Genomic DNA, 19,182 nt, shown 5'->3' on the forward strand with positions numbered 1-19,182 from the left:
AAAAAAAAAAAAATGAATCAACAGGGTTTCTGAAACCCACCCTCCACTGCTGCGATTTCATTTCTCAAAACCAGCATTTGCCAAGTGACCAAGTATCGACAGTATGTTTTATCTCCTCCAAGTAGAGAGACTATATGGAATAGATCATAAACTGCAAGGAGCTGTCTCTAAAATACAAACCAAGAAAGTGTGATTTTTACTTAAGAGAAAGGGTGTGATGCCATGACACACACCTATATAATAAGAAAGTTAACCATAAACACATTATCCCAAAGAAGGTACAAATCTACTTCCTCAGAAAGTCTCCCTGAAGAATTCTTGTAGAAGATTCTAGAACTGTACTCTGAAACAAGTTAGTGCCAACTCTGTGTTTTAGAAATCATGCCATGTCATGGAGGGGTGTTGGAAATGATGGCATTCTACAATGGGAGGCCACCATCAGTGGGGCTGGCCAATGAAGGGGCGATTCCATGTTCCACCTGGAGCACTGAGCCCTGTGAAGTAAGAATTTGCCACCTTTTCTTTAGGGGCTGTAAGGATCAAGGAGTTTTGAGTCTGCTCTAGGGATGACCTAGGAATGAAGCCAGAGGGGCCACAGCCTCTTGTCAAGAAATGTCACCACAGGGTGTGTACAAGGGGGAAGGAAAGGGACAGTCACTCCGGCAGGTGCCACATGATGGCATAACTTCCCCCAAAAGCATCATCACATAAAGACACAGAGAGCTAATAAGGATGTTTAGGGGCAGGAAACGAAGGATGATCTTCATGGGTTCTTGGAAATAAATGATGATAAAGCTCAAATCACTTGAACATGGCCAGCTCAAGAATTCAGATTTCCCGACTCCATCTAGCACTTACTCTACCAACCCATGACGAAAGGTGAGAGAGAAATGTCCAGGACACCTGGCTGGGCAGTCTTGAACATGGTGATACTAAGGGGGACAAAAGAAGGGAACCAGTTTAGGAGGAGGTGGGAAAGCTGAGGAAGTCTGGTTCAGAAATATTCAGTTTTAGCTAATGGTGAAATACACAAGGGGAAAAGCCCTATTTCTAAATTTCTTCAAATCTTCTAAAAAATACAGAGTTAAACCTAGCATTACATAAAAACCCTTAGAGGGTAAACAGCGTGCTTGTTTTTGGGGGGTGTTTTTGGGCATATCTCAAGGACCTGAGAAATTAAAAGAAATTAAAATACATTTACAGATATGTATGTACATTTTCATTTCTTTATCCTAAATGAGGTCTTCAAGTGAGCAGCAGTAGAGACTTCCACTTGACCCCATAGCAGAGATGCAGGTAGCTCCTCCGCAGAGAGAAATCATTTGCATTAACATGGCTTCAGGAAGCACCCTGACCAATCCCACCAGGAAGCCATCCCTCTGAAATTGGGCACTTGTCACCAGTCTGCCATTGCTGGCAGGACTAGTGAAGCCATAAAATCTGCCTGCTTGTCATTCATAACGAGAAAGAACTCTCCCCCAAAAAAGAGAAAGAAATTTTTATAGCAAATTTATCTTTCTTATAATTTACAAGTCTCACAACTTATATACAAAAAATTACAGTCAAAAAGACCAGGAAAGCATATGAGGCAGAAATAAAGGAAAAATTCTGCAAAAAGATGACTGAGAATATGCAATTATGAAATATATAAAATGGCAAAGAGAGACAGACTGACAGAAAACGGGAAGTTAAGAGAAAAGGCTCAGGTGATTTGACTATTTTTTTTTTAAGATTTTATTTATTTATTTGACAGAGCGAGAGAACACAAGCAGGGGGAACAGCAGAGGGAGAGAGAGAAGCAGGCTGCCCACCCAACAGGGAGCCCGACGCGGGGCTTGATCCCAGGACCCTGGGATCATGACCTGAGTCGAAGGCAGACATTAACCATCTGAGCCACCCAGGCACCTCAAGTGATTTGACTATTTTATCATGATTCCACTCCCAGGCGCCCGAGAGCACTGGGCAAACACTGAAGACACACGGTGTCCTACCCTGCACATCCATGCTGCGTCTCTGCAGCATGCTGCAAATATTACTTGTTCTAGTTCCTACAGCCTGGAGAACAGAGTCCTGCAGACAGAGCTTCTGAAGCCTGGCCTGGAGCTCGGTGAACGTCAACTAAGTAGCAGCTCGTCCAACTCTAAATGAAATCACCATATTGTTAGAAAAGACCCTTATAGGATACGGAATTACAGAAGTGCCTCTCTAGAAACCAAGTCTGAAGTTCTCGCAATTTATCACATGGGCATACATTTTTAAAACTCTTGGACACGACAGCAAGTATTAAATCTCCCTGAGGCCGAAGGACCTTTGGCATTTAAGTTTTAAATATAATTTTTAAGTGTACATCCCAAAGGAGTCAACAGGAATTTAAGACTCATTTTTCTCCCTAGTATGAATTTAATAAATAACACAAATGTTGCTACCTTCAAAGTCCCCAACAGGTTCGGCTCTGAGGCAAGGGTTTTCATTCATCCAACAAACGTTTATGGAAGACCTGACATGTATAGACCATACTGCTACAAGGAGATTCAAATATTCAGCATTCAACACCCCACTCCCTGCTTCCTTCTCGAGGAAGCCGCCTGGCAAATCACACGGAGGACGGCACAATCAGGACATGAAGTGAAATAGGACCACAAGGTACGTAATTCTGCATGGAAGTTAAATATGTCTTTCTCCAAGATAATATGTGAAATTGTATCCAAGGGAAAACGCTCAGAAGACCTACTCCATGCCAGGCACTTGTACTAAGGACAAGTGTGCGTGGGGAAGTGAGCAGGGAACAGGCATATATAAAAAGTAAATGGTAACTTCCAAACACAGTAACAGTATACGTTAGACACTATCCTAAAATGTGTATGGAACCACAAAAGACCCTGAATAGCCAAAGCAATCTTGAAAAAGAAGAACAAAGCTAGAAGTATCACAATTCCAGATTTCAAGATATACAAAGCTGTAACAATCAAAACAGTATGGTACTGGCACAAAAACAGACACACAGGTCAATGGAACAGAATAGAGTCCAGAAATAAACTCACATTTTTATGGTCAATTACTAAAAATGAGGCAAGAATTTACAATGGGAAGAAGACAACAAACAGTACTGGGAAAACGGGACAGCTATATGCAAAACAGTGAAACTGGACCACTTTCTTATACCATGAACAAAAATAAACTCAAAATGGATTAAAGACCTAAATGTGAGACCTGAAACCATAAAACGCCTAGAAGAGAACACAGGCAGTAATTTCTTTGGCATCAGTGGTAGACACTTTTTCTAGATATGTCTTCTCTGGCAAGGGAAAGAAAAGCAAAATTAAACTATCAGGACTACACCAAAATAAAAAGGTTTTGCACAGCCAACGAAACCATCAACAAAAAACCCACTTACTGAATTGGATATTTGCAAATGATATTTCTGATAAGGGATTAATATCTAAAATATATAAAGGACTTCTACAACTCAACACCAAGAAAACCAAATAATCCAATTAAAAAATGGGCAGAGGACCTAGATAGACATTTTCCTAAAGAAGACATACAGATAGATGTCCAAGAGATACATGAAAAGATGCTCAACATCACATATCATCAGGGGAAATGCAAATTAAAACCACAATGAGATATCACTTTATACCTGTCAGAATGACTAAAATAAAACACACAAGAAATAACAAGTTTTGGTGAGGATATGGAGAAAAGGGAACCTTCATACACTGTTTGTAGGAATGCAAATTGGTGTAGCCAATGTGGAAGACAGCATGAAGGTTACTCAAAAAATTAAAAACAGAATTACCACATCATCCAGTAATTCCACTATTGAGTATCTGCCCAAAGAAAACAAAAACACTAATTTGAAAAGATACACACACCCCTATGTTTATGGCAGCATTATTTACAATGGCCAAGATATGGAAACAACCTGAGAGTCCATGATAGAATGGATTAAAAAGATGTGTGATACACAAATACACACACACACACACACACACACAGGAATATTACTCAACCTTAAAAATTAATGAAATCTTGCTATTTGCAACAACATGGGTGGAGCAAGAAGGTATAATGCTAGGTGAAATAAGTCAGCCAGAGAGACACAAATATCATATCCTGTCACTCATATGTGGAATTTAAGAAACAAAACAAAGTGAGAAAAGGGACAAACAAAACAACTCTTGAATACAGAGAACAAACTGGTGGTTGCCAGAGGGGAGGTGGGTGGGGTATGGATGAAACAGATAAAGGGGATTAAGAGTACGCTTATCTTGATGAGCACTAAGTAATGTACAGAACTGTTGAATCATTAAATTGTACACCTGACACTAATGTAACACTGTATATTAATTATACTTGTACAATATATATATGTGTGTGTGTGTTCATACATACACACACACACACACACACACACAGAGAGAGAGAGAGAGAGGCACTTTTCATATACTATCACTATCACTAACCCTACTGCAATTTTACAACAGATGTTACTCTTATTTTTATAAGAAAACTGGGGAAGCTACTCAACCTCTTCAAGTTTCAAACTGGCCAGGTAACCAGGTAAGATGTGGATATGGAATGGGAATGCATGATCAACTTCAAAGCAAACACTGTTTAGAAATATTTAGAAAAGAAATTGAAGCCTGAATGGGCAAAGCAGCCAGGCAGACCTAGGTGAGCAGCGTGCTGGGGAATTATAGCTGGGCATCTGAGAATCAGCTAGTTCTCCTCCTTTGGGCCGTGGGCCTCCCCACACGCCCCATACCCGTGGCTGAGGCTCCTGTACCACCCTCCTCACCTTCCTGATGAAGTCCCTGGCTTCTGTTTTGATACGCAATTCAGAAGGCCTTGTGAGCATATAAAAGAACAATATAGGTTTTGAAAACTTCTCTCTGGAATCCTATTAACCTCACTGAATTCACTAATTGTGCCTGTAAAGCAATTTAATATTTATAAGATGTCTGATTTTCCTGCCTTTGTAACAACATTTAGGTGCCATAAAACAAAACATTGAAGCAGCAGCATATACTTCATGATTTTGAAACATCTAAGCCCAGACGTACAGCGGAGGGAAGGGGGTATCTTTCTCTCACTTGTTCTTACTATCTGCTTAGATCCTATTGAAAGATTATATAAATTAAGAACTGCAACCAAAAATAGTAACACACAATCCCTTTGGATACACAGACTTTGCCTCTGTTTGCTCTGACACAGTTGGACATCCCAGCAAAAAAAAAAAAAAAAGAAAATTACTTTATTTGCAAACTAGGAAGGACAGAATAAACCATTAAGGAGAGTAAGCACCCAAAGGCCAATTCCACTTGGAATTTTGGTTTAACCCACTTAATGCAATTCAAATCCAATAGCATAATGTGTCAGGACTACAGCAGTAGGGTGATAGGAGATATGAGAGATTTTTTTTTAAAAGAGACATAGTTCCTGTTTTGGGGGCTCAAATTATTTTTTAAGGTGACTTCCATGCCTGAAACAGTTAGGGACCCATACAAAACAGCATCTGAAGGTACTGAGGAACACACTTTAAATGTACAAACTCTGGTAGAACAGTGAATGCCATGTATAAGCAAGGAGTTGTGAGATTGGTACCATGAATTAAGAGCAAATCTTAAAACAACCTCCTTTTTAACTCAAATGTAGCTAAACTGATTTACTCCAGATCTGCTTTCAGAAGAAAACTGATTAACAACAAAACAAGCTGAAAGCAATATACTTTTTAAAAAATCATTAAGAGTTCCTGAATATATCCTGCGTTGAAGTGACAGCAGCCCAGTACACTCTATGAGCTAGTTGTGAAAGTTCAGGATGACAACAACATCCTAAGCCGATTAAAAAATATATATGTTATCTTTTGTAAAATATTTTACAAAGTTTTTTAAAAAAATATTATTTCCTTTAAGAAGGAAGCCATTTTGGTTTTAAATATTCATCTCACAATAGTCCAGCTAGTTTTTCCATATATATTTTCACGTGTAGGAAGGGTTTAGCGTGATTTCTTTTTTGTGAAAAAGATAAAGTCAAATTATTCAGTAAGCTAGTTATAGAAGTTAACTGACCGGTTTACTGCCTGGGAGTAAACGGAAAAAAAGCACCATCTTTTGAACAGCTCAAGCTGTCCATGTAAACAAACGGCAAGGGTGTTTCACCCCTTGGGGTGTGACAAACAGATCTACTTTCTGAAGTTCCCCAGAAGCTTCCCTCTACCCTCCCTCCACCCACTGCGCTTCTAAACCCTGGGTCCTGTCACAATGAACGCAGGGACCTATTTCTCCAATAGAAATGGCATCACAAACACTGCTTGGATGTAAACGAAATAGTATTATTAGAACTAGAATTTGGGTTTTGTCATAAGCGGCTGTGTTCCCACAGTTGATTTGACAAGTCTCAAACTAGGAATTATCTGTACATGTTTTTACCTGTCGCACAGATTTTCATATTTAAAATTTTGAATGTCACAAGAAAAGCGGAGATGGCCAGATTTTCAATCAGGTTTAGCCTCTAAGGAGTGAGAGGCTGGAGAAAAAAAAAACATTGGGACAGAGTTAGATCACTACACACTTGCTACTTTTAGGATGGCTTTAAAAATTAATGTGTAACTGCCTAAGAAGCAAGAGCAGAGGCTCGTGGAACCAGCCGCAGAGCCGTAACAAGGCATTACAGCACCATTTAAACATCCTCTCGGCTGCACTGCTTCTTACCAAATCCAAGAGGAGTGTAAATAAAAGTCAAAAACGTTGCCCAGAATCCAGAGAACAAAGGGAACACACATTTTTATCACAGAATAAATACAAAAACAGGCAAAGGTTTTCAAAATCTCTACTTTTTAAGTGGCTAATTTAGGAGGAATCTGCCTCCTGCCAGCCCGCTCCCCTCATAAAAATCATCCTGCCACGTTGCCTTCAAAATAAACAAACAAACAAACAAAAAAGAAAACAAAGGAAATGAAAGAACACAGTAGAGAAATTACACCCGAAAAGTCAAAGGTCCAAAGTGGCCACTGCCGGATTAAACAAGAGACCCCGCGATACTCATGGGTAGGACAACGGTTTTAAAACAAAAGAAAATTTAAAATAGGTGTGACGAGAGGGAAGAACATTTTAGAATGGGAATGTAAGTACAAAACTATGAAACTGTTTCTTGGGCTAACGGGCAGACATTAGGTAATTGCAAAGATTTTTAAGTTACTAGGAGTTTCTTATGAACAGAAAACGGCTAGTATTTAATTCTGAGATTAAATAAGAGGGGGCTGACGACACAGAGCAGCGTGAGTACATTCTTCTTCATAAAATAAATAGCCAAGAGAATGGTCACATTTCTGGTTTAGAGGAAAAGAAACGTGTAAGGTTAACACATGAAACACTGCGGCCTCCCCACGTTACGCAACTTAAAATACGTTCTTCTATTTGAAGTACAGTTGAAAAAGTATGATCAAAAGTGAGGCAACATATTTCAACCATTCCCCATGACTGTGCTCCCTAACTAGCCACAGTCACCGGGCTGCACCCCAGGACCCCCGGCTGAGTCCGTGCATTTCAGTTGCTTCTCTGCCTCAGGGATCTGTGGAAGGAGGCAGAAAGGAGAGATGGCCTCCCAAAAAGGCTTACAGGTTAAGAATGAACTTTCGGTTGGGCACTCAATTTATTAAATTAGCTGGGCGAATTATTAGAATCTCTCCACAAAACAGCAAGTTCACAGAGGAACTAACAACCCAAAGACTTTATTCCAAAAGGAGGAGCAGGGACCCTGAGGACTTTCCTCTCCTCACTGCAGCCCAGACAAGACACCCACTGGAGAAGTCAGTAGGGCTGATTCTGAGATGACGAGTACAGCTGGTTCCCAGAGTCTGCATGTGTGTTGCTGTTGTTTCCTTAAGAGCGAAAGGGCCTTCGAAGAAAGAGTTTCTGGCACCATTCTCTCAATCTTACCAGTAAGAGGCTAAGTGCCTCGTCCAAATTACCACAGCTACTTCACGACAAAGCAGCCCCCATACCCACCTGCCAGCCAGTCCTGCCACTCTCCGTTTAACACTCCCTGCAGGGCCTCTGCTCCACTCTGTTGAAGAGGGTCCCTTCCTTTGCACAATGGGAGCAGTGACACGAAAACTACACCAGGATTTTCACTTTGCTCTGGGACCTGTCGTAAACACGATCTCCTGGACGTCTTTGGCATTGTCAGCTGACTCTGCACATGCGCAGTTCCTTCCGAACAGGTTCATTTTTATACTTCGCAATCGCCCAGGCTCAAAGAAAGGCACTCTGCCCCCTGCCTCATCACTGCCCCCAAGCTCCACGGAACTCATGTCCTGAATTCAATCCCGCCCCTCTTCTACCATTTTCTTTGGATCTCTCCACTGGGAGCCATCTCCCACAGTTTACAGCCTGCTCAGGCTGCAAAGAGCCAAGCATATGAAACCATAGACTATGTCCTGGTTCGTAATCCACATGTGCTCAATTTCTGAGCCATTACATTATGCATGTTTCCAAAGAATACAAAATAATTACAACTAAGGAATTGAATCATATGACAGGGTTCATTCCTACGACAACTTTAAAGGACTCAAATTCATTTTATAGATTAATTATGATCCGGAAAGTCAGCACCATTTTCAAAGGCACCCTATTATTTACATAGCATTAAATTTTTTCCATCAGTAAAAACTGTTTAAGGAGCATTTCAGTGTCACTTTGGTTTCTGTAAAATGAGAGGAGCAAAGGCCTGGTGTCATGTAGTCAATTAGCACGTATCAAGAGCCCGCTGCCAGCTCACCCAGACGCACCAGCAAATGCAGTCAGTCACACTCAACCGTTTCATTTCCTTCTGATTTCCCGGCAAAACTGGACGGGGGGGGGGGGGGGGGGGGGGGACGACCTCTCAAACACTGTACTGTTTCAGGCATTTTAAACAGGAGTCTTCAACTCAGTTGAAGAAGCTGGGTGGCCTCCTTTCAGCTTCCCTCTTTATGCCCCTCTCTTCTACCTCCTCAGGCCCCCCGGGCTTGCTGGCTGCTTCAAAGGCTTCCACCTCCAGCCAGGGCCAGCAGTGTCAGCACCTGAACTTTGCCTTCCTTCCCTCCCTCAACCAAATCTCTTATGCTCCGTAGGTTTTGTCCCTCCCAGACCAATTATACAAAAGGCCTAATCACTAAGCAATAGTGATCCAAAGGCTACATTTTGTTTAAAAAAAAAAAAAAAGAAAGAAAAAGGAAGGGGAAAAAAAAAAAGCCAGCACTTTATTTAATTTTGAAATCATGAATGTGGCAAAAACATTAACTAGATTTTGTCTTCCCAGGACCTTGTCCCAGAAAACCGGAAGCCATGGTGCGAGGGACAACACAGGAGGAGGTGGGCTGAAAGGCAACAGAACTGAGGAGAAGTTGCCCAAGACTGGACTAGGCCTGTTTTTCTTTATTCCCTCCTACACATGAAACGTTGAAAGAAAATGCTAATTTGGTCAATGTGACCAATTTGCTCTTATCCTCTCATCACTGGTCACCACACCCTCTGGCCCTGCTAACTCCCCATTAACCTCTGCCCCTCCCCTTTCCTTCCTCCCTTTCAGTCTCCACCCACACTGGTTGATTACTCTTTCCCCTCTCTGCTCCAATATTTACTTTTCTGTATTTTTTGAAAACATCCCAAAAAATGAAGGCTAGCATCCCCTTCAGAGAGAGAGGCAGAATGGCTGTCCATCCAGGCAAAACAGTCATAAGTGAGTGAATCACACCTACTGTGTAAGCCTGTGCTCTGCACTTGACGTATCTCATTTCCTTCTCTTCAACCTCAAAAGAAAAACAATTACCACTCCCATTTTCAGGGGCAGAAAGTGAAGTTTAGGGACGGTAAATCACTTTATTGAAGATGTCTGGATGCATGGGAACTGGGTCTGCCCAGCTTCCCAACTCAGGTAGGTAGTTCCCTTGTCCTTGGCCCAACTGAGGCTGCCCCATACATCATGTCCAAGCCCTTGGAGGAGCCCCAAAGCAACACACAAGGGCGGCACAAGGACAGGCCCCTCGGAAGCCTCATTTTGGGGATAAGCAACCCTAGAACCACCTCACTCCAGGCTCTCAAATCTCTGTTGCTGCATCAAGTCATACCCCGTGGGTTACAGTTTGGACCACATCAATGAACTCTGGAGGGTGCTAATAGGAATACTGAACTCAAGTCAGTGAAAGAAATTTTTTGAAGGGACTATAGGTCCCTAAAGCCAAGAACTATCAAAATCCAAAGGTAAAATTAATGTTAAATTTACTTTCAATTCATAAATACAATAAATGGCAAAGAGAACTTTTGAGTAATTTTAAAAAGGAGGGAAGAGGGTCAGATACAAGGGTAATAAACTGCAAAAAAGAAAAAAAATATTGGTTGATGATGTAAAAATTAATCGTTTAAAGAATTCAGGCCTCTAAGCTTGGTTGGGTCCTGAAGACAGAGTAAGCAGTAGTCTGTTCTAGGTAAAAGCCTAGTTCTATCCTAATGAAGCAGCCCTTCCAGCTCCGTTCAGCAATCACCAGATGTGTAAGGGCAAGAATGACAGTATAAATGAGAGCTACTCACTCAAGTGTATCACATCTTACCACATTTGATTACTTTTATTCACCATGCACATACATTCCCACACCTCACCTTGTTCCAAAAATGAAGGGGGAAACCGCGTGATTCTACCTCTTGTGGCTTCTTTGGCAGAATAGGCTGTTCTTTGCAAAGAAATTTTATATAAAGTTTCTTGTGTTTCAGCTTATACTGAATATTAAATACGTATTAAAGTTACTAGAGTGATAGAGTCAAGAGCACTCTGTAAACACAGTATGTTTTTACTTCAGAAGAGTCTGGATACAATGGTGAAAATGTTTACTTCCCCATGGCCATGCAAATATAAAGACTTTAAAATTGGAGAACAGGAAAAGAAAAACATGTATTGTTTCTTTTCTTAAAGACTTTAAACCCACAGAATCCTAAGCAAATGAGGTAGAAAGAATATCCTTGATAATCATGAAAATAAAAATTTTAAAAACAACCAATTTTGTAAAATAAAGTCCACATAATCGTTTAGATTCAGAGAACACAATTGATGCCTACAGTCTGCAGCTCATAATCCCTAATTTCCTAATTCTTTTAATTCTTTTGTTAGCTGACATACGTGCAGGGACACTGATCTGTACCAATCCAGGAGCAATAGGGATGTTGGCGAGCTGCCAGCACTTTGGGTTTAGATGACCTCTGACATACAATAAAACATATCTGAACCAAAGGGAAGAATGAACTTTGGAAACTGCCTTTAATAGTTTCTTTTTTCTCTAGGAAGATAAAGGGAGACCCATGCTAAAAGCTCTCACAGAAGCTGCTAAACAGACAAGCCGCTCTGTCGGGGCAGAAGGAGAGCAAGGTGGCAGCAGCTTGGTAGAGAAACCAGGGAGGCGGGAGCCACACACCCGAAGCCAGGTCCTTGACTGTGTAAGTGCTTCTGAGAGGGCCACCGCTAGCACTGTACTTAGACAAGTAATCTCAAAGAATAGATTTTGTGCCTTCAAGTATTTTTCCCAAACAACGTCTAGTTTTTAACGTTCGAACTATAACTGTAAACCCCAGTGTTAGAAACTGCCACTGAAACTATGGGGGAGTAAGTGGTGAGCAGCACAGCATTTAGCACGGCCACTGTGACTGTGTGAAAGGTGAAATGAAATAGGGTCACTTAAGTCAGGGGGTTTTAAGGGTGGAGCTGGGAGGCCACGAACGAGATGGGCCTTCTGTGTGTTCTCGTGTCCTCACTGTGTGGGACTAAGAACTTGTGAACTGGGCCAAGAGACCAGTGTCCCAAGGACTTAGCCCAAACCCCTGCCGCTTGCCACAGCGAGACTTTGCTGGGTGACAGTCTTAGGAGCCAATTATATTCAGCCCAGCCTTTAGTTTTCTGCCACCAACACCAATCGAAATTCTTTGTATGCAACATATACATTCCCTTTTGATTTAAAAACCCTTGATTGTGTTCCCTGGGAGGCACTATTTGGTCTGCTGCCCAAATCTGTGTTCATGGAACTGTAATCCTGAGACCCCAAATAAATGCTTTTGTTTTAACTTCAGCTCGGCCTCTTTCCTTGGTTGACAAGCAGTACTTCACAGCACTTTACAATCACTAAGCTCCGGGACAATTCCTAAATCAGCTGTTTCAAACTTAAGAACACCTCTGACCCTGGGGTTTTCCTGCTTCCTCATGCTGGCAGGCACCAGGTTTCCAGGGGTGATGAGTCTTTACTCTGGCTGCATCTGAGCTTCCTTGAACTAGACCATAAATAACCATCTCAAGACAAAACAAGGCACTTAGAAATACATCATTTTTAAAAAGACCTGAAACACATGTCATAAAACATAAAAACTTACAGAGGACCCCATGCTGACACCCATTTTTATTTAAAGATGTCTCACTGCAGACAATAGGTAGCTTTTGTGATTTTCACAAATGTCAATATAACTAAATATAGTAAAGGCCCAGGAAATAGGACTTCTAAGACTCCCATCATCTTCATTCCTTATCTTTCCTTGTAATCCTGCTCCTCTTCTTAACCTGCCTATTTCTCTCCCTGGTATCACTACTTTCTGTCACCAAATTTAAAACCTGGAAGGTAACTCTAGACTCCTCAGGAGAGCCGCTCCTCACCAAGTCTGGCCACTCTACTTGGCAGGTATCTCGAGTTCACCTGCTTACTTTCCAAAGCCACCCTCATGCCTAGAGAACCTGGACTACTCCAGCAGCCCTCTCATCTCTGCACTCAGCCAATAGGAAGAAGCTTCCGGAAGCCCTGGCCCCAGAGCCAGGCTGTACATAGGTGAAGGACACCACCAAGAGCTCGCAGTTAAATTTCTGGGGCTCACCTCCTGTCTGAAAAATGGGGATAATGAGAGTATTAACCTTAAAATCTCCTATGTGGTTTAAATGGATATAAAGAATATAAACACGAAGCATCATGCCTGGCACATGGTAAGTCCTCAAAACATATTATTTTTATCATAATTCAGATGTCACTCTTCAGTTTCAGACCCTTAATGGCTGTTGCCTGTCCAAAGAATAAAAAATTTTCTGGCAGGCATGCTACGGATTGCAGCATAAAGAACACAGGTTTTAAGTCAAGGCAAAAAATGAACGCAAATTCTAGCTCTTCTTATTAGCTGTGCAATCCTGAAATTCACCGAACCCCCTGGAGCCTCAGTTTTCAAAGGTATCACATGGGGATAATACCCCTTTGGGGAAGTTAATAGCGGTACTGGGTTGAACAGTATCCCCTTTAGGGTAGGCCCTAAATCCAGAATGACCAGTGTCCTTACAAGAAGAGGAGACAAAGAGTTGGCACACAGGGAGAACATCAGGTGAAGAAGATGGACACAGAGACCGGAGTGGCGAGTTCACAGACCAAGAACAGCAAGGATGTCCGGCAACCCCCAGAGGCTGGAAGAGGCATGGAAGGATCTCCCCAGGGGTTTTATATGGAGTGTGGCTGTGCCGACACCTTCATTTCGAACTTCTAGCCTCCAGAACGGCAGGAGAATAAATTTGTTTTTTTAAGCCACCCAGCTTGTGGTAATTTGTTACAGCAGCTATGGGAACCTAATACAATAGCTAATACTTCATGCTTCAAAGTATTTGGCATGCAAAATGATTACTCCATGTTACAAACAGAGAAACTGCAACAGGTTACACAGTGACGCTGGCAGGAACTCCACGCCCCCTGGTTGTAGAGGGCACGTCTTCATGCCCGCTCCTAAATGGGATCAGACACAGTGTCTGTAACTGCCACAACCTGCTACTCACACAGCACGGACTCACAAAGTGGTAGCAATGGCCATGACTACTCACACTCCAGCTCCCAAACCTGCCTGGCCTCCAAGTCAAGGGTAAACAAACATTTTCCTTAGAGTCAGAGAGTAAATATTTGAAGTTTTGCACATCAAGGCAAAAGCGAGGTTTTTATACTCATTAAAAATGGAATAATTCAGAAATGTAAAAGCCACTCTTAGCTCAAGTGCTATAAACAGGCACATGGGTGGGTTTGGCCTGCAGACCCCTGCTCCATCACCCAGCATCTCTGTTGGTAGCTCCAGTCTCTAGTCTGCTGGTCATTTTATTCTCCTCCCTACCCTGTACCTCACTCCTGCAGGCAAATACCCCTTCTGTCTCCTCCTCCCCAACCCCACAGACACAGCCTCAGTTTAGGATTTCATCATGTTTTGCCTGAATCACTGCAAGAGGCTCCTATCTCTCTTCACCGAGCCATCCTTTACACCTGTCACTAGGACCTGTCAATCTCAAGTGCAGGCCTACGCATGTCAACACCCTGTTTGATCTTCCACGATGCTCCCCTCCATCCCCTCCAGCAGCAGCTGTAAACCCAGTGGCACATTAAATCCCATGAGGAGCTCTTTCAAGAACACCAATGTATAGGCCACATGTCCCTAACATTCTGATTAGATTGAGGGTGGGAACCAAATTACAGCTGTAACCACTCAAGGGCTGAATCTGAGAGGCAGCCAGGATTTAATCCCTGATTTTTATACATGATTGATTCCCTCTGCCCAGAATGCCTTCCCCCATTCTGCCTGCTAGGCAAACTTCCAATTTTTTTTTTTTTTTCAAAAATCTTCTCAGAGTAAGACTGGGAGAAGCCACCCTTGAACTCTCTCCTCTCCTCAGAGTTGATTACCCCAACTCTGGCCTATTTCACACTACAGCACATGCCCACGACTGCATATGTCACACTGCATGGTGACAGCTACTCACTTGTCAGGTGGCCTTGTTGACCTGAGCACTGGGCATGCAGTGTATCAGCTATAATATGCTCATCCTAAAGCATTTTCAAGATCAAGAATGCACTTTCTATTTTCCTCTGAAAAGTCAAAATATGACCATCTTTCAGAGGCAAAAAAAACAAATGCTACCCACCCAAGCCCCTACCACAGCTGACAATGACTCTTCATCCTCTGGACTCCCACGCATGCTTAAAATAGGCACTAAGTTAAATCGATCTCAATCTCCCAATTCTCTGTACAGACATCCTACTTCCGTTACAGAACTGGACCTTCCATGACGGTAGGCACCTACAACTCAACACCTAAGCTCAGTGCTTTGTGCATCCAAGTCATGCAAGGAGGTGAAATGTATTCTCTCTAGATCTCGTGCTTGGAATTAAGCAAAAGGGACTCCAACAAAAGTATTATATGAAAGCTTACCAAAGGCGAAAAAAGTGTGTAATGCAATTTTAAACATCAAAAATCAACATAAAGTGAAATCATGAGGTACATAACATTAATTTTTCTGGGATATAAAATAAAGCATTTTTAAACTTCCTCTCTTCTCCCCAGTAAGTTTTGGGAAGTTACTTCATAGATATGTAAGTTTAAGACTTCTAAAGCATTTTCACATTAATTAACAACTTCACCTATAAAATATATCCAGATCCTATCTTTATTTCCTATACTCTTTTATAAACTCTGGTATCCACCACCATATGAACAGAAAAACACATTCTATAATAGAAGACATCTATTTCAAAATCAAGAAGTACTTATCAAATGCCTACTTTTCTCATTCAACAAGCATTCTTTAAGCACTTACTATGCACGTACAAAGTAATGGTGTTACATACTAGAGGAACATAAAAACATGACCCCCACACACTACCCAATAATCGAACAATGTATACTGTTTGGCACACCAGTGAGCATGCTACCAGCCATGACCACGTGGAAAGGACTGGGCTCCAAGTAGAAAACTCCAAGGAGGGAACAAGATCTAGGGCTTGACTGTCTGTGTATGTGTTGGGTGGGGAGATGTCAACAGAATGTAGGACCCCATCAAAATAAAAGGATGAAACTCAAGTCCTGATTCCCATTCCCACCTCTCTTCCACTCACGGCCTTCCCTCATTTCAGTGGATGGAAACTCCATTCTTATTACTGGTCAGGCCAAAAACTGCTGAGTCCCCCTTAATGATTCCTCTTCCTCTCACATGCCCCATCTGATCCTTTAGGAAAATCTGATGATTCTACCTTTAAAATATATCCAGACTAGGATGTCTCCTCACCATCTCCATCGTCCCCACTCTAGTCTGTACTCCACCGTCTCTCATCTGGATCATTGGGGTAGTTTTCTACTGGCTCTCTGTTCCTACCTTTGACACCTTACCTCCTCTCCACTCTATTGTCAACACAGCAACTGGAGTAAGTCTGTTAAAAGATCCAGGTGGATGTCATTCCTTGGCTTAAAATCCTGTCATGGCTCCCATCTCACTATAGCTTTCACTCTAAGTCCTGACAATGAATGACCTACAAAGCCCTACTAGTTGGACCTTCCAAGACCTCATCTCCTACCCAGATCCTCTTAGCTCCAATCACCTGGCCTTCTACTGCCTGGCAGCACACACCCACCTCAGCACCTCTGCTCTAGCCATGTCCTCTGCCTGAAAGGCTCTCCTCCGCACACAGCTGTTTGGCTAACTCCCTCACCTTCTCCATGCTTCCACCTAAATCTCACCTTCTCAATGAGAACTACGTTGATCACTTGCCCCGCTCCACTTTTATGTTTTCCCCTACTGCATATGTGATAATGTACTCACTGTGTGTGTTTTTTGTTGTGTCTCTGCCCTGCTAGAATGTAAGCTCCACAAGGGCGGTGATCTTTGTTTTGACCACTGATGCAACCCGAGCATCTTTAACAGTGCCCGATCTAAAACGGGCACTTACATATTTGTTGAGTAAAACAGATGTCTCTCTCAGACGATCCTCTGAATAAATTTAATGATCCTGGCCCCTGTCCCTAACTGCTGTCTCCCTACCTGCCAATAATACATAAAATTTCTTTATCAGAAGAGTAAAATCCAATTACAGTGAGAGATAAAATTCTAAAAAAAGGAGTAAAAATGACAAGTGAAGTAACACTCATTCACACTAAAGTTCAATTAAGCTACAATACAAGATTGTTTCTACTTTTCAAGAGGAGATAGTGTTTAAAATTAAAAGTGAAGTACACTTTGTAGGAGGGAAAGCCCATCGCAATTTCTCTCTCTGGTGGCTCTACTAATGATAGCCCTCCTTCGGGTCAGAGAGAATTTCTCCAGCTGTCCACCACACCTCAGCTTCCAAATACCTGGGAGCTCTCACCAGCAGGCAGGAGGCCCGGTAGTCATCACTTTTACACTCACAGCACCTGGTGGGGTAAGCCCAATGCATGTTTGCTGATCTGAACCGAAAGTTCATGAATTTTCTTTCACATCAACTTGCCAGTTGCCAATATCAACTGATAAAGGATGTTCATGCTCCCAGGTGTACTTTCCTAAGTATTTTATTTTCAATGTATGGATGTTGCTTTTTTTTTTCTAAAAAGTCAATCAACAAATGATACCTAGGAGATCAGGAATCTTATATTTACAGATTAGGGAAATGAAGCTCAGAAATGTCAAAGTGATTTGTGCAAGGACACAAGTAATTTAGAGGATGGGAACAGTTAGCTGACAGGAGACAATTTACACAAACCCTTAATGTGAACAACAAACCAGTGACTCTAAATAACACTGGCATTTATTGGTTACCATTCTTCTGGTGGGCAGTACACACCAGCCATGTTAAAATAGTATTTAACTGCTACACCAATGACTTATTGGCTTTTTATACTTTTGCCTGCAATTCTGGTGGCAGTTGGCTACCAGGATTGAATGTAAGATTACTGGAATTGTCTTTTAAAGAAGAATGCTTCCTATTTTAAAAGTATCTTTCTACTTTCCAAAATTAAGCATTCAGTGAGTAACTACTGAGAACCATAACATTTAATCCTCAATGTGACCTTATGAAGAAGCGTTCCCACTTTACCAACGAGAAAACTGAGACTTACCGAGGTTAAAATAACTTGTCCAAAATTCCCCTCACAGCCACACAGTGGTCCCCAGATTCCATAGTGGCCCACAGTGAGGAGACTCTGAACATGAACCCTCTTTGCTTGTGGGGCTAACTAAGCTCCCTTGTCAGACTCAGGCCAGCCCCACCTCTCCTGAGTAGCCTTGGGAGGGCTTTCAGTAACCTGGCACATGGTTTCTCTGCCACCAGTCAAAGAACTCAGTGAGGATCAGAGTCCTGCCCATCCCCCCCCCCCCAATGCGTGAATCTAGCCTGTGCTAAGTGAAGGGTGACAGATGGGACAGGTCCTCCAAGGACAGTATCTCCAAACAAAGAGCTAAGCTTTACTGTGCCATTTTATTTGTGATAATCATTTAGTTTGTGGTATTATAAAGTTTCATAAATAGATGGCCAATTAAATCGAACTTCGTATTAAACTTTGATTTTAAAATACTTCGAGACAATAAAGCAATAAATTTTTATTCAGCCTGAAGAAAAAGAACATAATTTAAAGGAACGGTCATGTTTAGCACAGAATTGACACCTTCTCACAGAACTTCTTTGTTGTTTGGGTTTTGCCTTCCTGTTTGGAAATCCTAAGATGACTATACAGGAACCTGTGGGATGACATTTCCCAATAAAGAGGGAAATCCAACTGAGCCAAAGAGTTATCTGAAGAACATGAGTGGGAGCTTAGGTACCTGCCTTTTGATTCTGCTGTGATCAGCCTAACAGGCTAGGATTGCCCAGTGTGATTTCAAGGAGTCATGGCTCAAAAAAGAAGTCTGAGAAACCAAGGACAGGGTTATATGAATAGTAACCCCACCTAACTTCATGACCGAGACTGACTGTAGCCGGTCACACTGACGTTTTAACCAAAGAACTCAGGCATCTCTTTCAAAAGCCCCAAAGGTAACCTCATTTTCATTAAGAAAATACAGATAGGGACAAAGGTTACAGCTAGAACTGAAGTCTCCTAAAAAAACAGCTGCAGGTGGAAGTAAGGGAGAGGAGAAATGGGTTCAATTAAGATGGAGCTAAAACAAAACAAAAAATGAATGACCTCAATTTCTAGCCCAGAAATTTCAAAATAAAGATGAGTTTGTAAACAGCCTGCTTATTAGACCCTCTCTCTGTATTCCTGGCACCGCCCTCTCAGGTCTATTTTTAGCCACAGGAGAATGGGGAGCAGACAGGGAAGGGCTGACTGTGGCCCAGCCTTACCTTGGGTGCGTTGCCAGGACTCTAGCTATCTTTAATTAATGTCTGAGGGACATAAGACGGACCCT

At 42.0% G+C, this 19,182-nt stretch overlaps 1 protein-coding gene across 1 annotated transcript in view; it reads right to left on the reverse strand.

Annotated features, from left to right (window-relative positions):
• The window catches only part of SNX18 (sorting nexin 18), a gene marked incomplete at its 5' end in the record, with an annotated part of 32,102 nt that overhangs the window by 7,636 nt on the left and 5,284 nt on the right, over positions 1-19,182 (reverse strand).

Source organism: Ailuropoda melanoleuca, chromosome 3 (genome assembly GCF_002007445.2).
Source record: "Ailuropoda melanoleuca isolate Jingjing chromosome 3, ASM200744v2, whole genome shotgun sequence".
Taxonomy (NCBI): domain Eukaryota; kingdom Metazoa; phylum Chordata; class Mammalia; order Carnivora; family Ursidae; genus Ailuropoda; species Ailuropoda melanoleuca.